We start from the raw sequence: 13,047 nt of genomic DNA, 5'->3' as shown, positions 1-13,047 counted from the left end.
GTGTGTGTGTGTGTGTGTGTGTGTGTTTGTGTGTTTGTGTGTGTGTGTACAATGGCTGGCCCTGCACTCTGACCCCAGCTTGGATATGTGCAAAAAGCATGTCATTGTCCTGTACATGTGTATATGTATATATGGCATCCCATCTGCCCTTTGGTGTCAAATACTTGGTGTCATGTGCAGTTTCAGTTACATTTTTGCTTCTCATCATATAATCAATTCTACAGTAAATGTGTCTTCCTTCCTTGAAGGGAAATACATCTTAATAATGAATAAATCTTGTCACAGGGCAGAGAAAACCAGTTTAAAATATATTCCCACTGGGTGTAGTGCATGCCGTTTCAGAATGAATGATACGGTTAGATGCAGCTACTTGAGTAACCATTGACACCTTTAACTAAGAGATGAACTGTGTGGCTTTGTGTATGTCCCTGTGTTTGACCCAACTCATCATTTAGCAGCCATTCTGTTCCATTTACATCAACATTAGTTCATTTTAGAGACAGTTGTATCTATAGCAGGAGAGGCAGAATACAGTAACTGGAGCTGACAGAGAATCAAGTGCGGCAATATGACCATATACAAGCCTTCACTATATCCAATTGTATGTAGACACCCATCTATGAGCTGGCAGGACATTATGTTCCACAAACATGCCCATTAATCTAATCTAATCTCAAAATAAACTCAACATCATTGTTTGGCAAATGAGAGTATTGCAGTGTATTCAATATTCAGCCATGATTTATATATTTTTTGGCTGTCTTTTGTCTGGTCAACTTTATTTTATTTATTAATAAACATCCATTCCTGCATTTGAGGTCTGCAACACATTCCAAAAAAGTTGGGACGGTAAAGCATTTACCACTTTGTAATGTTGTCATCCCTTCTCACCACACTTAAAAGACATTTTGGCACCGAGGAGACCAAGTGATTTAGTGTTTCAGCTTTTGTTTTGTCCCATTCTTCCTGCAAACACGTCTTAAGATGTACAACAGTACGGGGTCGTCGTTGTTGCATTTTTCGTTTTAAAATTCTCCACACATTCTCTATTGGGGACAGGTCAGGACTGCAGGCAGGCCAATCCAGTACCCGTACCCTCTTCTTCCTCAGCCGTGCCTTTGTAATGTGTGCAGCATGTGGTTTTGTATTGTCTTGTTGAAAAATGCATGGACGTCCCTGGAAAAGAAGACGTCTTGAAGGCAGCATATGTTGCTCTAAGGTCTCAATGTACTTTTCTGCATTAATGCTGCCATCACAGAAGTGTAAATGACCTTTGCCAAAAGCACTGACACAGCTCCATACCATAACAGACTCTGACTTTTGGACTTGTTGCTGATAACCTTTTCGTCTTCGGTCCGGAGCACATGGCGTCCATTTCTTCCAAAAAAAGACCCGGAATGCGGATTTATCTGGCCACAATACATGTTTCCACTGAGTGATGGTCCATCCTAGATGCCTCCGAGCCCAGAGAAATCAACGTCACTTCTGGACATGGTTAACATAAGGCTTCTTTTTTGCACAGTAAAGTTTTAAGTGGCATTTGTGCATGTAACTCAGTATTGTAGTGCTTGACAAAGGTTTGCCAAAGTAATCCCTCACCCATGTGGTTATATCAGCTATTGTTGAGTGGCAGTTCTTGATGCAGCGCCGTCTGAGAGATTGAAAATCGCCAGTATTCAGTCTAAGCTTGCAGAACTTCCAGATTTCGTGAATCGTTTGACGATATTATGCACTGTAGAGGGAGAAATATGCAAATACCTTGCAATCTTTCTTTGAGGTACATTTCTTTGTTTTTAAACATTTCAATCATTTTCTCACACATTTGTTGACAAACTAGAGATCCTCTGATCATCTTTGCTCATCAGAGACACCTGTTTGGAATCACAGGCTTGAAATGCAGGAATGGATGTTTATTAATAAATGAAATGAAGTTGAGCAGACAGAACATGAAATATCTTGGGTTCAAACTGTCTGCAATCAAATAGAAGTCAAAGTAAATGTAAGGAACACTGTATTTTTATTTTATTTGCATTTGCCATACTGTTCCAACTTTTTCTGATTTGGGGTTGTAGTTTTAAAAGGATGTGTGCAACAAAACATAGCAAAATTCACCTTAATTTACCTTGAATGTGTTCAAACACTTAACAGTTTCATGTTCTTGTTGATGTATTTATTCTTCAGTACTTCAGTAAAGCAAAATGAAATGAAATTAGGTTATTACACATCCTTAAAAAAGCTAAGCCTATGCCTAAAATCATTTGAACAATTAATACTATGGTTGTAACCTGTCATTAATAAAAGCCACCATTTATTTTTCTGTGTTGACTTATGGAAAAGAGAGCTCTCTTGCATGCAATGCCCGTTTCAGTGAGGTGATCTGAACCACATACGCAACATTAACCTGTGCAGACTGTTCAGCTGTGTGATTAATGTTATGTGTGTATTTGTTTCATTAATGACTGATGGGAATGACAAAATGGCATTTTAATGTGATTTATACACCACTTCATCAGCTCTGAATTATGTTTTAATAACCCTCCCTACATGACTTCCCTGAAAACACAGTCTATCTGTCATTGAAGTGGCATCATCTTATCATTAAACTATTGTATCGTAAGGTCGTGTGAAGTCAATTAAAATTTTCATTTGTTAAAACTGTACAGGGACATTAAGTGGTGACTGTCAGTCCACTGTATTTATAGAAGGAATTTATTAAAAAATGTAAATAAATAAATACAACCCCAAATCAGAAAAAGTTGGGACAGTATGGAAAATGCAAATAAAATAAAAATGCAGTGTTCCTTATTTTTACTTTGACTTTTATTTGATTGCAGACAGTTTGAACCCAAGATATTTCATGTTTTGTCTCCTCAACTTAATTTCATTCATTAATAAACATCCATTCCTGCATTTCAGGCCTGCAACACATTCCAAAAATAGTTGAGATGGGGGCAATTTAGGGCTAGTAATGAGGTGAATCCAAACGGGTGATGTCAACAGGTGTTAGTAATCATGGTTTGGTGCAAAAGCAGCATCCAGGAAAGGCTGAGTCTTTGATGAGCAAGGATGATCAGAGGATCTCCAGTTTGTCAACAAATGCGTGAGAAAATTATTGAAACGCTTAAAAACAATGAACCTCAAAGAAAGATTGGAAGGGATTTGCATATTTCTCCCTCTACAGTCCATAATATCATTAAACCATTCAAGGAATCAGGAGGAATTTCAGTGCGTAAAGACCACACCCGTGATCTTCCATCCCTCAGACAGCACTGCATCAAGAACCGCCACTCAACAATAGCTGATATAACCACATGGGTGAGGGATTACTTTGGCAAATCTTTGTCGAGCTCTACAATACGGAGTTACATGCACAAATACCACTTAAAACTTTACTGTGCAAAAAAGAAGCCTTATGTTAACCATGTCAAGAAGCAGCGTCGACTTCTCTGGGCCCGGAGGCATCTAGGATGGACCATCACACAGTGGAAACGTTGAATTAAAAATTCACTTTGCTGTTCTTAGAACTGTTCTTTAAAAATTGAAAACACATTAAAAATATTTCTATCGCTCAGCTTAGCTTAGGAAAGTATGTATTATTTATGGCTGTGAAGAGGGCAAGATTTGGCTAGAGTTTATCAGAATTGACCTTCAGTAAGGACTTGTGTTCACCATTTCTTTACTTTCCCAACCTTGTGTCTCAGATGAAAAATGCATCTTTGAAGGATTAACAGGGCCTTGAACACTCATTTAAAAGCTCATTTTTGAATGTCAAGGCACAATCGTTTATAAGCGCTGGTGTAACTCGAGTCAGCAGTATGTCCTGGTGTAAGCAGCGGAAACAATAGCGGAGTGTCCTGCATATAAACGACTCAGATCCCAGAAGGCCATGCTGTATCATCATCAGTATTTGAGGTTTCACCTTATCGTTCTTTGATCAGATGTAGTGGCTTTTAGAGGACAGTAGGGACCAGGATGAGAAGTCTTGTATCAGCACTCTTAGCGTGCCAACTGACCGCTTTCTGTCATATCCATTTACGTTAATCTCATGGTAGAATTGTCAACATTTCGTCTTGTTTTTGCTATAATTATTAATAAAAAATACTTACTCTACTTATTGTAGTAAAATTACAAACAGACAGAAAGCATTCATTGTCTTTTCACATTCACAACCACAAAGTATTCATGAGAGAACCCATTTAATCCCTCTCAGGTTACAATTACATAAAGCACAAGACATCCATTACGGCCACTATCCTGTCTATACCGCAAAATGATCTCCATACAAGCGGTCTCTAATGGTGAGTTCTCAGAAGTACGTTTCAAACCATTTAGCGATTCAGGCGGAATCCGAGCAAACACACATAAATCACGTTCGCTTCTTTAACTGGCCGCTCTGCTTCAGAAGTAATAGTCTTTTTATTCAGGAACAGTAAATGTCTTTGCCTAGAGGTAGAGAAGCAAGAAAATGGAAGAGATCTAAGAAGTTATATGACCATTTATTACAGCACATGTATAAACAAAAGCTGGGGGCAGCGACTTGTAAAGTCCCATTTATATCAGTGTTTATCTCCTACGACATGTCAGGCTTGAGTGTAAATCTACCCTATTGTACGCTTTTAGCAAACTTGTGAGATTTTAAAGTACTTATGTATTGGATAGACGCTCAGGTAGTGGATAAATGCGCTAGCCCACCAGTGCAGAGATTTCCAGCGTTTGAGTTTAAATTTCAGCTCTGCTGATTGGGTAATGTCTGCCAGGTGGAAGAGCCAAAGAGATTCCTTATTGCTGCTTGATTATAAAAATTATGATTATTAAATCTATTTTATAAAAATAGTACAGCTTATTAGACATTTTTGTTGCTGTTTCTTTTCCCGATAATAATAATAATAAAAATAATAATAATAGTTTTTCATCTACAGTGTTAACCTGGTCAGGGTTGTGGCAGGTCATGTTCACCTGGGAAACACTGGCCGCAAGACAGTAACCAATCACACAACACTAAGTATACAATAACACCCACAAACTCACACACACGGGCATTTTAGAGCAGCCAAATCACCGTTTACATGTTTTTGGAAGGCAGGAAAAAGGGAAATTAATGTGAACTATAATAATAATAATAATAATGGTAATAATAAAAATAGTAATAATAAAAATAATAATAATAATGGTCATAATAATACTAGTAATAATAATAATAATAACAACAATAATACTAGTAATAATAAAAAAATAATAATAATGGTAATAATAATAGTAATAATAATAATAATAATAATAACAATAATACCAGTAATATTAATAATACCAGTAATAATAATAACAACTGTAATATTAATAATAATAATTAAAAAAATATATAATTATTAATAATGGTAATAATAGTAATAATAATAACAGCATTAATAATAGTAATAATAATAATAGTAATAATATTAATAACAGTGATAATAATAGTAGTAATAGTAATAATAACAATCATAATAATAAGGAGATATAGTAAATGTTGCATTTAGCTTAATAATTTGGCTTTACTTAAGGAATAAAGTAGAATTTACTTGAGGAATAAAAATAACTGACTTTTACTTACACATTAAAGCATCTTTTATATAGTTTTTTTCATAAGCAGGATGCTGTCAAATGTTATTTTTTATTTGAATAATTATTCTTTGTAAACCTTTTACTTCTACATGTGCAAAAATGATTCTAGATTAAAGCACAATTTGTTAAATTTTTTTAGAAAGTTTTTAAACCAATTTTTAAGATTTTCAACAAACAATACCTTCAAAAAGTAGTGTGTTCAAAATCAAGCGTTTTTAAAAATAGTGGGCAGATATTCCCTGTTCACATTATGCCTGTGGACTTGCAGCTATCCAGTGTCGATATTCAATAAAGAACATTTTGCATGAAGAATGAACGCTGATATCGTAATACCGTATTATACAGGCACCCCAAAGTTAGTGATATACAAAAATAGCTACAAACGTGCTCATACACCCACTGAAATTAAAGTCGTTCAGTGTTAATCATCTTTTAACTGTATTGTCCTACATTCAGAAAAATAGCTGGAGTATTGACTACTGGCTAAGAAAGGATTTCTTGCTGTGAAAGCCAAACCCGAAGATTCATGCAGGATTTGGAAAAATTGGAGCTAAAAGAATTTGTCCACTCCCCATGAGGCTGAATCTGTTCACTTGTGTAGCCCTGCAGAAGCAAAGTGGATTAGCTCTTATTCAGCACAGATAGAACTTTAAAGTTCCAGATAATTTGTTCTAATAAGCATTAACCATGCAGAGAAAAAGGAGGTAAATGCAGTGGTGGGACGGGTAGAAGTGCATCTTTTATTAGCGCGATGACTAAATTAGACACGCAGCGGGGTCGCGTTTTGTCCGAATCTTCACAATCGTTTGACAAACTGCAGGGGCGCTAAATCAAAAACGTGAAGCCTAATCAAAACTGACATGCTTACTCTACTCTACCAGCACTGCTTTACTGTTTGTAGAACAGGCCACATATGCAGCTATGGGGGTGTTTTCAGGTCACGACAGCTTTTCCATTCACAAAGGCTGCATTCACAATTCCTTACACTCGCCATATTCATCTACTGATTTCACTCTGTCACATACGATTGCAAGAAAAAGATTGTTATCCCTACGCAATTACATGGATTTCTACCTTAATTACTCATAAAATGTGGACTTTAATGTCAATCATAATATCAAACAAATTCAGTCTACCAATAAACAATTATTATTATTATTATTATTATTATTATTAATTACTTCTATTTTGTCTAAGACAATTTTATAATATAAGATTTTTAATGTGGTTTTAATTGGTAATTATAATTAAATAAATAAAACAGAATTTTGAGACTGATAATAGCATAAAAACAACAACAAAAAATAATAATAATATTAATAATAATAACAATAATACCAATAATAATAATAATAATAATGATAATAATAATAGCACCAATAATAATAATAATGCCAATAATAATAATGATGATGATGATGATGATGATAATAATAATAATACCAATAATAACAATAATAATAACAGTAATAACAACAACAATAATAAGTACAATAAGAAGAATATACTGAATGTTGCCTCCAGCTTTTTTCATTTTATTATTATTTTTTAATAAAATCTTATTATTATTATTATTATCATTGTTATTATTAATTACTTTTACTTTGTCTAAAGGAATTTCATAGTACTATAGGGTTTTTGTGTGGTTTTTTAGCTTAATGTGTTTAATTATTATTAAATAATTCTCTATCCATCCATTCATCCATCCATCCATCCAGTGATATTAGTTCCTAATGACAATTTAGAGTAGCCAGTTCATGTGAACATGTAATGACCATGCCAACCTTCCTACAGTCAGGTGAAGTAGCAGTCATGCACCACTGACAGCTGTGCTATTAGCCGACTGGATGTCTACACTGACATGATTGAGTATGTCTGAGGGTTGGTGGCCCTGAGGTGGATCGGCACCCTGTCCAGGGTATTGCTGCCTGCTGCCACGTTGAACAGAATAAAGCAGTTAATGAAACTAGAATTCATTAATAAAATATTGAGAAATAAATAAATAAATTCATTAATTAATTAATTTTTGGCAAGATTGATGTAAATTTAGCAAAAGGCCAACTGGACAATTCACCGTGCTTTGTGAATAGTGCTTATGCAATTTGAAGAAAACCAAACAATAATTGTATTTGTGAAGCATGATGGAGGAAGCATCAAGCCTTGGTGCTGCCTCAGGGCCTGAACAAATTTTAATAATTGAGAAAATACCAAAAATCATACATGTTATTCTGTTGTATTAACCTTAAACATCTTATGTCTGATAAATACATAAAAATGACAATTAGTGAGATTTACACTGATCTGCCATAACATTAAAACCACCTCCTTGTTTCTACACTCTGTCTATTTTATCAGCTCCACTTACCATATAGAAGCACTTTGTAGTTCTACAATTACTGACTGTAGTCCATCTGTTTCTCTGCATGCTTTGTTAGCCCCCTTTCATGCTGTTCTTCAATGGTCAGGACTCTCCCAGGACCACTACAGAGTACATATTATGTGGGTGGTGGATGATTCTCAGCACTGCAGTGACACTGACATGGTGGTGGTGTGTTGATGAATAAGACACAGCAGCGCTGCTGGAGTTTTTAAACACCTCACTATCCCTGCTGGACTGAGAATAGTCCACCAACCAAAAACATATCCAGCCAACAGCGCCCCGTAGGCAGCGTCCTGTGACCACTGATGAAGGTCTAGAAGATGACCAACTCAAACAGCAGCAATAAATGAGCGATTATCTCTGATTTTACATCTACAAGGTGGACTAACTAGGTAGTAGAGAGTGGACAGTGAGTGGACATTGTATGTAAAAACTCTAGCAGCGCTGCTGTGTCTGATCCACTCATACCAGCACAACACACACTAACACACCACCATCATGTCGGTGTCACTGCAGTGCTGAGAATGATCCACCACCTAAATAATACCTGCTCTGTAGTGGTCCTGTGGGGGTCCTGACCATTGAAGAACAGAGTAAAAGCATGCAGAGAAACAGATGGACTACAGTCAGTAATTGTTAAACTACAAAGTGCTTCTATATGGTAAGTAAAGCTGATAAAATGGACAGTGAGTGTAAAAACACTCACTCCTGGTGGTTTTAATGTTAAGGCTGATCGGTATAATAATCTGACCACATTTTATGGGTAATTACAATGTATAATAAGTTAAAACTATTTCCCACATATGTCTTACTTAAATTAAATCAAACAACTTTGTAAATAAATCAGTACTAATACTTAAATCCTCCCAAGGACCAATGCTGATAAGTCAATGACTTTCTACTATAGTAAAGTAAATGTACAGAGCATGTTATTATAAATGATGAGCTTGGACTGTCAGGAGAATAAGATACAATAGATACAAATAAAATAACTGATCAGGTTTCCTACCTGTACCGAAGTCTTGTCTGCAGCATTTCTAGATAAGCACTGATTGGTTACCGTGTTTGTATGTGAGCTCTTTTGCCATGTGGCTACAACTGACACACTGTTAAGGGTCCGTCGGGAATAGACAGACCCAGCATAATAGACACTCCAACATAACAAAGACTGATAATCCTGTCTCTCCCAACTGCTCCCAAGTTGCTGGCAGACATTTTAAGGGCAGTTAAGTTGCTGGGAGGTGACACCGAATGAACTGCGGGCGGAGAGAGATACCCAAAAAGCCATTATCTATGGCAAGCGGCGTCAATTCGCATCAATTAGGAGCTGTCCGATGTGTCGGTGGTGAGGCTTCAAATTAATAATTAAATAAATATTGCCAACCACAAGTGGCTACTATATAGCCTTTTAGTCATCCGAGTTCCCCCTTAGTGATTTGGCGCAAAAAGCTTTGTGCCGTGTGCAAGACGATGGAGGGCCATCTTGCAAACCTCACACCGCTAACTTGGGACAGCTACACCACTTTAATAGCTTCTAATTTAGAATGTAGCAGGAAATGGAAGGGTTATGATACTCTGTGTCTTCCTTTTAAAGCGATCGAATGCAGCGCTTGCCAAATAAGTGATCGTCGGTCATGGTCTTGTTCAAACTGGCGCATAAAAGACACAGTAAATTCTCAATAAGAGATTTATTTTCAAGGCTTTGGGTAAAATGCACAGTAAATGGCTTATAATATTTTTAAAGGTGTTCCTGAAAACAAAAGGCTGGTTGTTTTGACTCCTTTTAGATGGTGATTGTAATCATGGTTTGGTACAAAAGCAGCATCCAGGAAAGGCTGAGTCTTGGATGAGCAAAGATCATCAGAGGATCTCCAGTTTGTCAACAAATGTGTGAGAAAATGATTGAAATGTTTAAAAACAATGTACCTGAAAGAAAGATTGGAAGGGATTTGCATATTTCTCCCTCTACAGTGCATAATATCATTAAACCATTCAAGGAATCAGGAGAAATTTCAGTGCGTAAAAGGCCAAGAGCGCAAGCTTAAGCTGAATGCCTGTGATCTTTGATCCCTCAGACGGCACTGCATCAAGAACCGCCACTTAACAATAGCTGATATAACCACATGGGTGAGGGATTACTTTGGCAAACCTTTGTCAAACACTACAATACAGAGTTACATGCACTTTGTTAACTATGTCCAGAAACAGTGTTGACCTCTCTGGGCTCGGAGGCATCTAGGATGGACCATCACACAGTTAAAACGTGTATTGTGGTCTGATGAATCAGCATTCCAGGATTTTTTGGAATAAAAATGGACTCCGGACCAAAGACGAAAAGGACCATCCAGACTGTTATCAGCAACAAGTCCAAAAGCCAGGGTCTGTCATGGTATGGGGCTGTGTCAGTGCCCTTGGTCATTTACACTTCTGTGATGGCAGCATTAATGCAGAAAAGTACATTGAAATCTTAGAGCAACACATGCTGCCTTCAAGACGTCATCTTTTCCAGGGACGTCCATGCATTTTTCAACAAGACAATGCAAAACCACATGCTGCACACATTACAAAGAAGAGGGTACGGGTACTGGACTGGTTTGCCTGCAGTCCTGACCTGTCCCCAATAGTGAATGTGTGGAGAATTTTGAAACGAGAATTACGACAACGACGACCCCGTACTGTTGCACATCTTAAGACGTGTTTGCAGGAAGAATGAGACAAAATAAAAGCTGAAACACTAAATCACTTGGTCTCCTCGGTGCCAAAACGTATTTTAAGTGTGGTGAGAAGGAATGACAACATTACAAAGTGGTAAACTTTTTTTGGAATGTGTTGCAGGCCTGAAATGCAAAAATGGATGTTTAATAATAAATAAAATGAAGTTGATCAGACAAAACATAAAATACATAAAATAAATAAAATCCTTTAAAATTATTTTAACCAGTAGGAGCAAGCCAGTCCGGCTAATGTAAACAGAGACTGTATTTCACAAACCATGCTACATAATACAGCTCGTCAGCACTGTAATTAAATTACTGGTTGTGGATTAATATGACGTACTCTTTAGTGCATTAGTAAGAGATTAAGTACGTCTTGAAGTTGCTCTGGATAACATGCTGCCAGAAATGTCATAATTACGAAATGAGCAGACACAGTTAACATCACAACATTGTGATTACTAGTGGTAAACTATTTTTCTACAGGTTCGGCCCTGCTTTACAATGCCAGGGTTGCACAGGGTGATTATGCATTTGCGCCTGCATTAAAAAGAAAGCGTTTTTTTATATGTATAATACTATTCAGTTGTTATTATAATCAGGATATAAGAGTACACACAATGACACTCTTTTGTTTATAACCTGAATGTTTAAATACATGAATTAATTATTGTGTATTTATCTTTTTTAGTGTCATGGTGGGTCCGATTCACAAGGAGGAAGGTAGAAAACACCACATATAGGTCACCAGTCCATCACATGGCAAACACACACCGACACACACACTCTGGGCAATTTTAGTAGCTCCATTGATTCTGACTGACTGTGGGAGGAAACTGAAGCACACCCATGCAGACAGGCAACACAGAAAGGACCCAGACCGCTCCACCTGGGAATTAAACCCAGGAACATCTCGCTGTGAGGCGACAGTGCTACCCAGCGAGCCACCGTGCCGCCATGAATACAAACAACATATGAATATTGTTATCACATTAACAGTAGGAATTTTCATTGTAATTTTTTGATCACCCTTCTTTTATTCATTATTAACAAAATAAAGGTAGTCTAGAACATTCCAAAATACTAAAATTGCATAATTTTTACCTGCAATAAAAAAATAAAAATTTCATTGAGCACATTGTACAGTAAATACACCATGCCTGACCAAAAATCCATGTTAAATGAGCCATTTTCATTCTTGTAGCATTTAAGTGTCTCACGTTTACTGGTTAATTTGCACTATGAGGCGGTCCTAGTGTAACCGAGTGTCTTTACAGTTTGCTGAGTTTAGATCAGAAGCATTATACTTTACTGGCTTGTTCTACAAAGAGATGATCACGTGTGTAGAGAAGCTCACTTTTCCTTTGATTATAAAATTTCCAAAGGGACAAAAGGCACTTAATACGTAAACACATACATCAAACATTGTCAGCACACTACACCACAGAAAAGTCTGTTACACTAGCAATCCTACGGCAATTCAGTTAGCGATCGGTTAGTCAAAATGTCCAAAATGTCGAAGTGTAAAGCAGCTAACCTATCTCAGCTTTTCAATGGGCACAAGGCACACAGTAACACCCTGGACGGGGCGCCAGTCCATCACAGGGCAGACACACATACACACACACACACACACCCATTCACCTATAGGGCAATTCAGTGTCTCCAATTGCATGTTTTTGGACTGCGGGAGGAAACCGGAGCTCCCGGAGGAAACCCACGCAGACATGGGGAGAACATGCAAACTCCCCACAGAAAGGACCCGGACCGTCTTGCTGTGAGGCGACAGTGCTACCCACCGAGCCACTGTGCCGACCACTTTTCTGAATTATTGAATTACAATTCAAGTCCCCCTGAAACCACAATTCTTTAAAAGAATGAAGGTTCAATTATTAAAGTTTCTCGGGTAGAAATATGGTAACTATTACCAGGTTTGTATTTTTATTGTGACAACAGAGAGAGTAGCAGCATAAACAACTAATTGACAACTAGCCCAGTACTAACACTTCATACTTCATACAGACTGTAAAGTGCTAGGTTAGGACATTTGGGAAGTACTTGAATGTGAAACTTGAGTGTAGTAAACCAGACATCCCAAGTTGCAAAAACTCATTTCAGGGAGGTACCCCCGGACCCGGACCTCGACCCCCCAAGCCCCCAAAAAGCTAAAAAATCTCTCGCACACACCAAAGTGTGATAACAGAACTTTTAGGAGCTGCTAACTGAGCTACTAAGCTAACTGTTCACGTCACAAACACATTAATGTGTACTACATAGTGCACTAGATAGTGTGAAAGATAATAGATTTATGTTCCCTACATAGTGCACTCGACTGTATATTAGAAAATAATT

The 13,047-nt window shown here is 37.2% G+C and overlaps 1 long non-coding RNA gene across 1 annotated transcript in view; it reads left to right on the top strand.

The window, feature by feature from the left end:
- The window catches only part of LOC134331736 (uncharacterized), a 38,600-nt gene extending 26,833 nt beyond the window's left edge, over positions 1-11,767 (top strand). The window contains exon 4 of the long non-coding RNA XR_010015163.1: positions 11,387-11,767. This is a non-coding gene — a long non-coding RNA (uncharacterized LOC134331736). The remainder of the gene's footprint in view (positions 1-11,386) is intronic.
- Positions 11,768-13,047: the final 1,280 nt, after the last annotated feature.

The sequence above is a fragment of the Trichomycterus rosablanca genome, chromosome 17 (assembly GCF_030014385.1).
Source record: "Trichomycterus rosablanca isolate fTriRos1 chromosome 17, fTriRos1.hap1, whole genome shotgun sequence".
In the NCBI taxonomy this organism is placed as follows: domain Eukaryota; kingdom Metazoa; phylum Chordata; class Actinopteri; order Siluriformes; family Trichomycteridae; genus Trichomycterus; species Trichomycterus rosablanca.
This window is presented reverse-complemented; position numbering and strand designations above follow the sequence as displayed.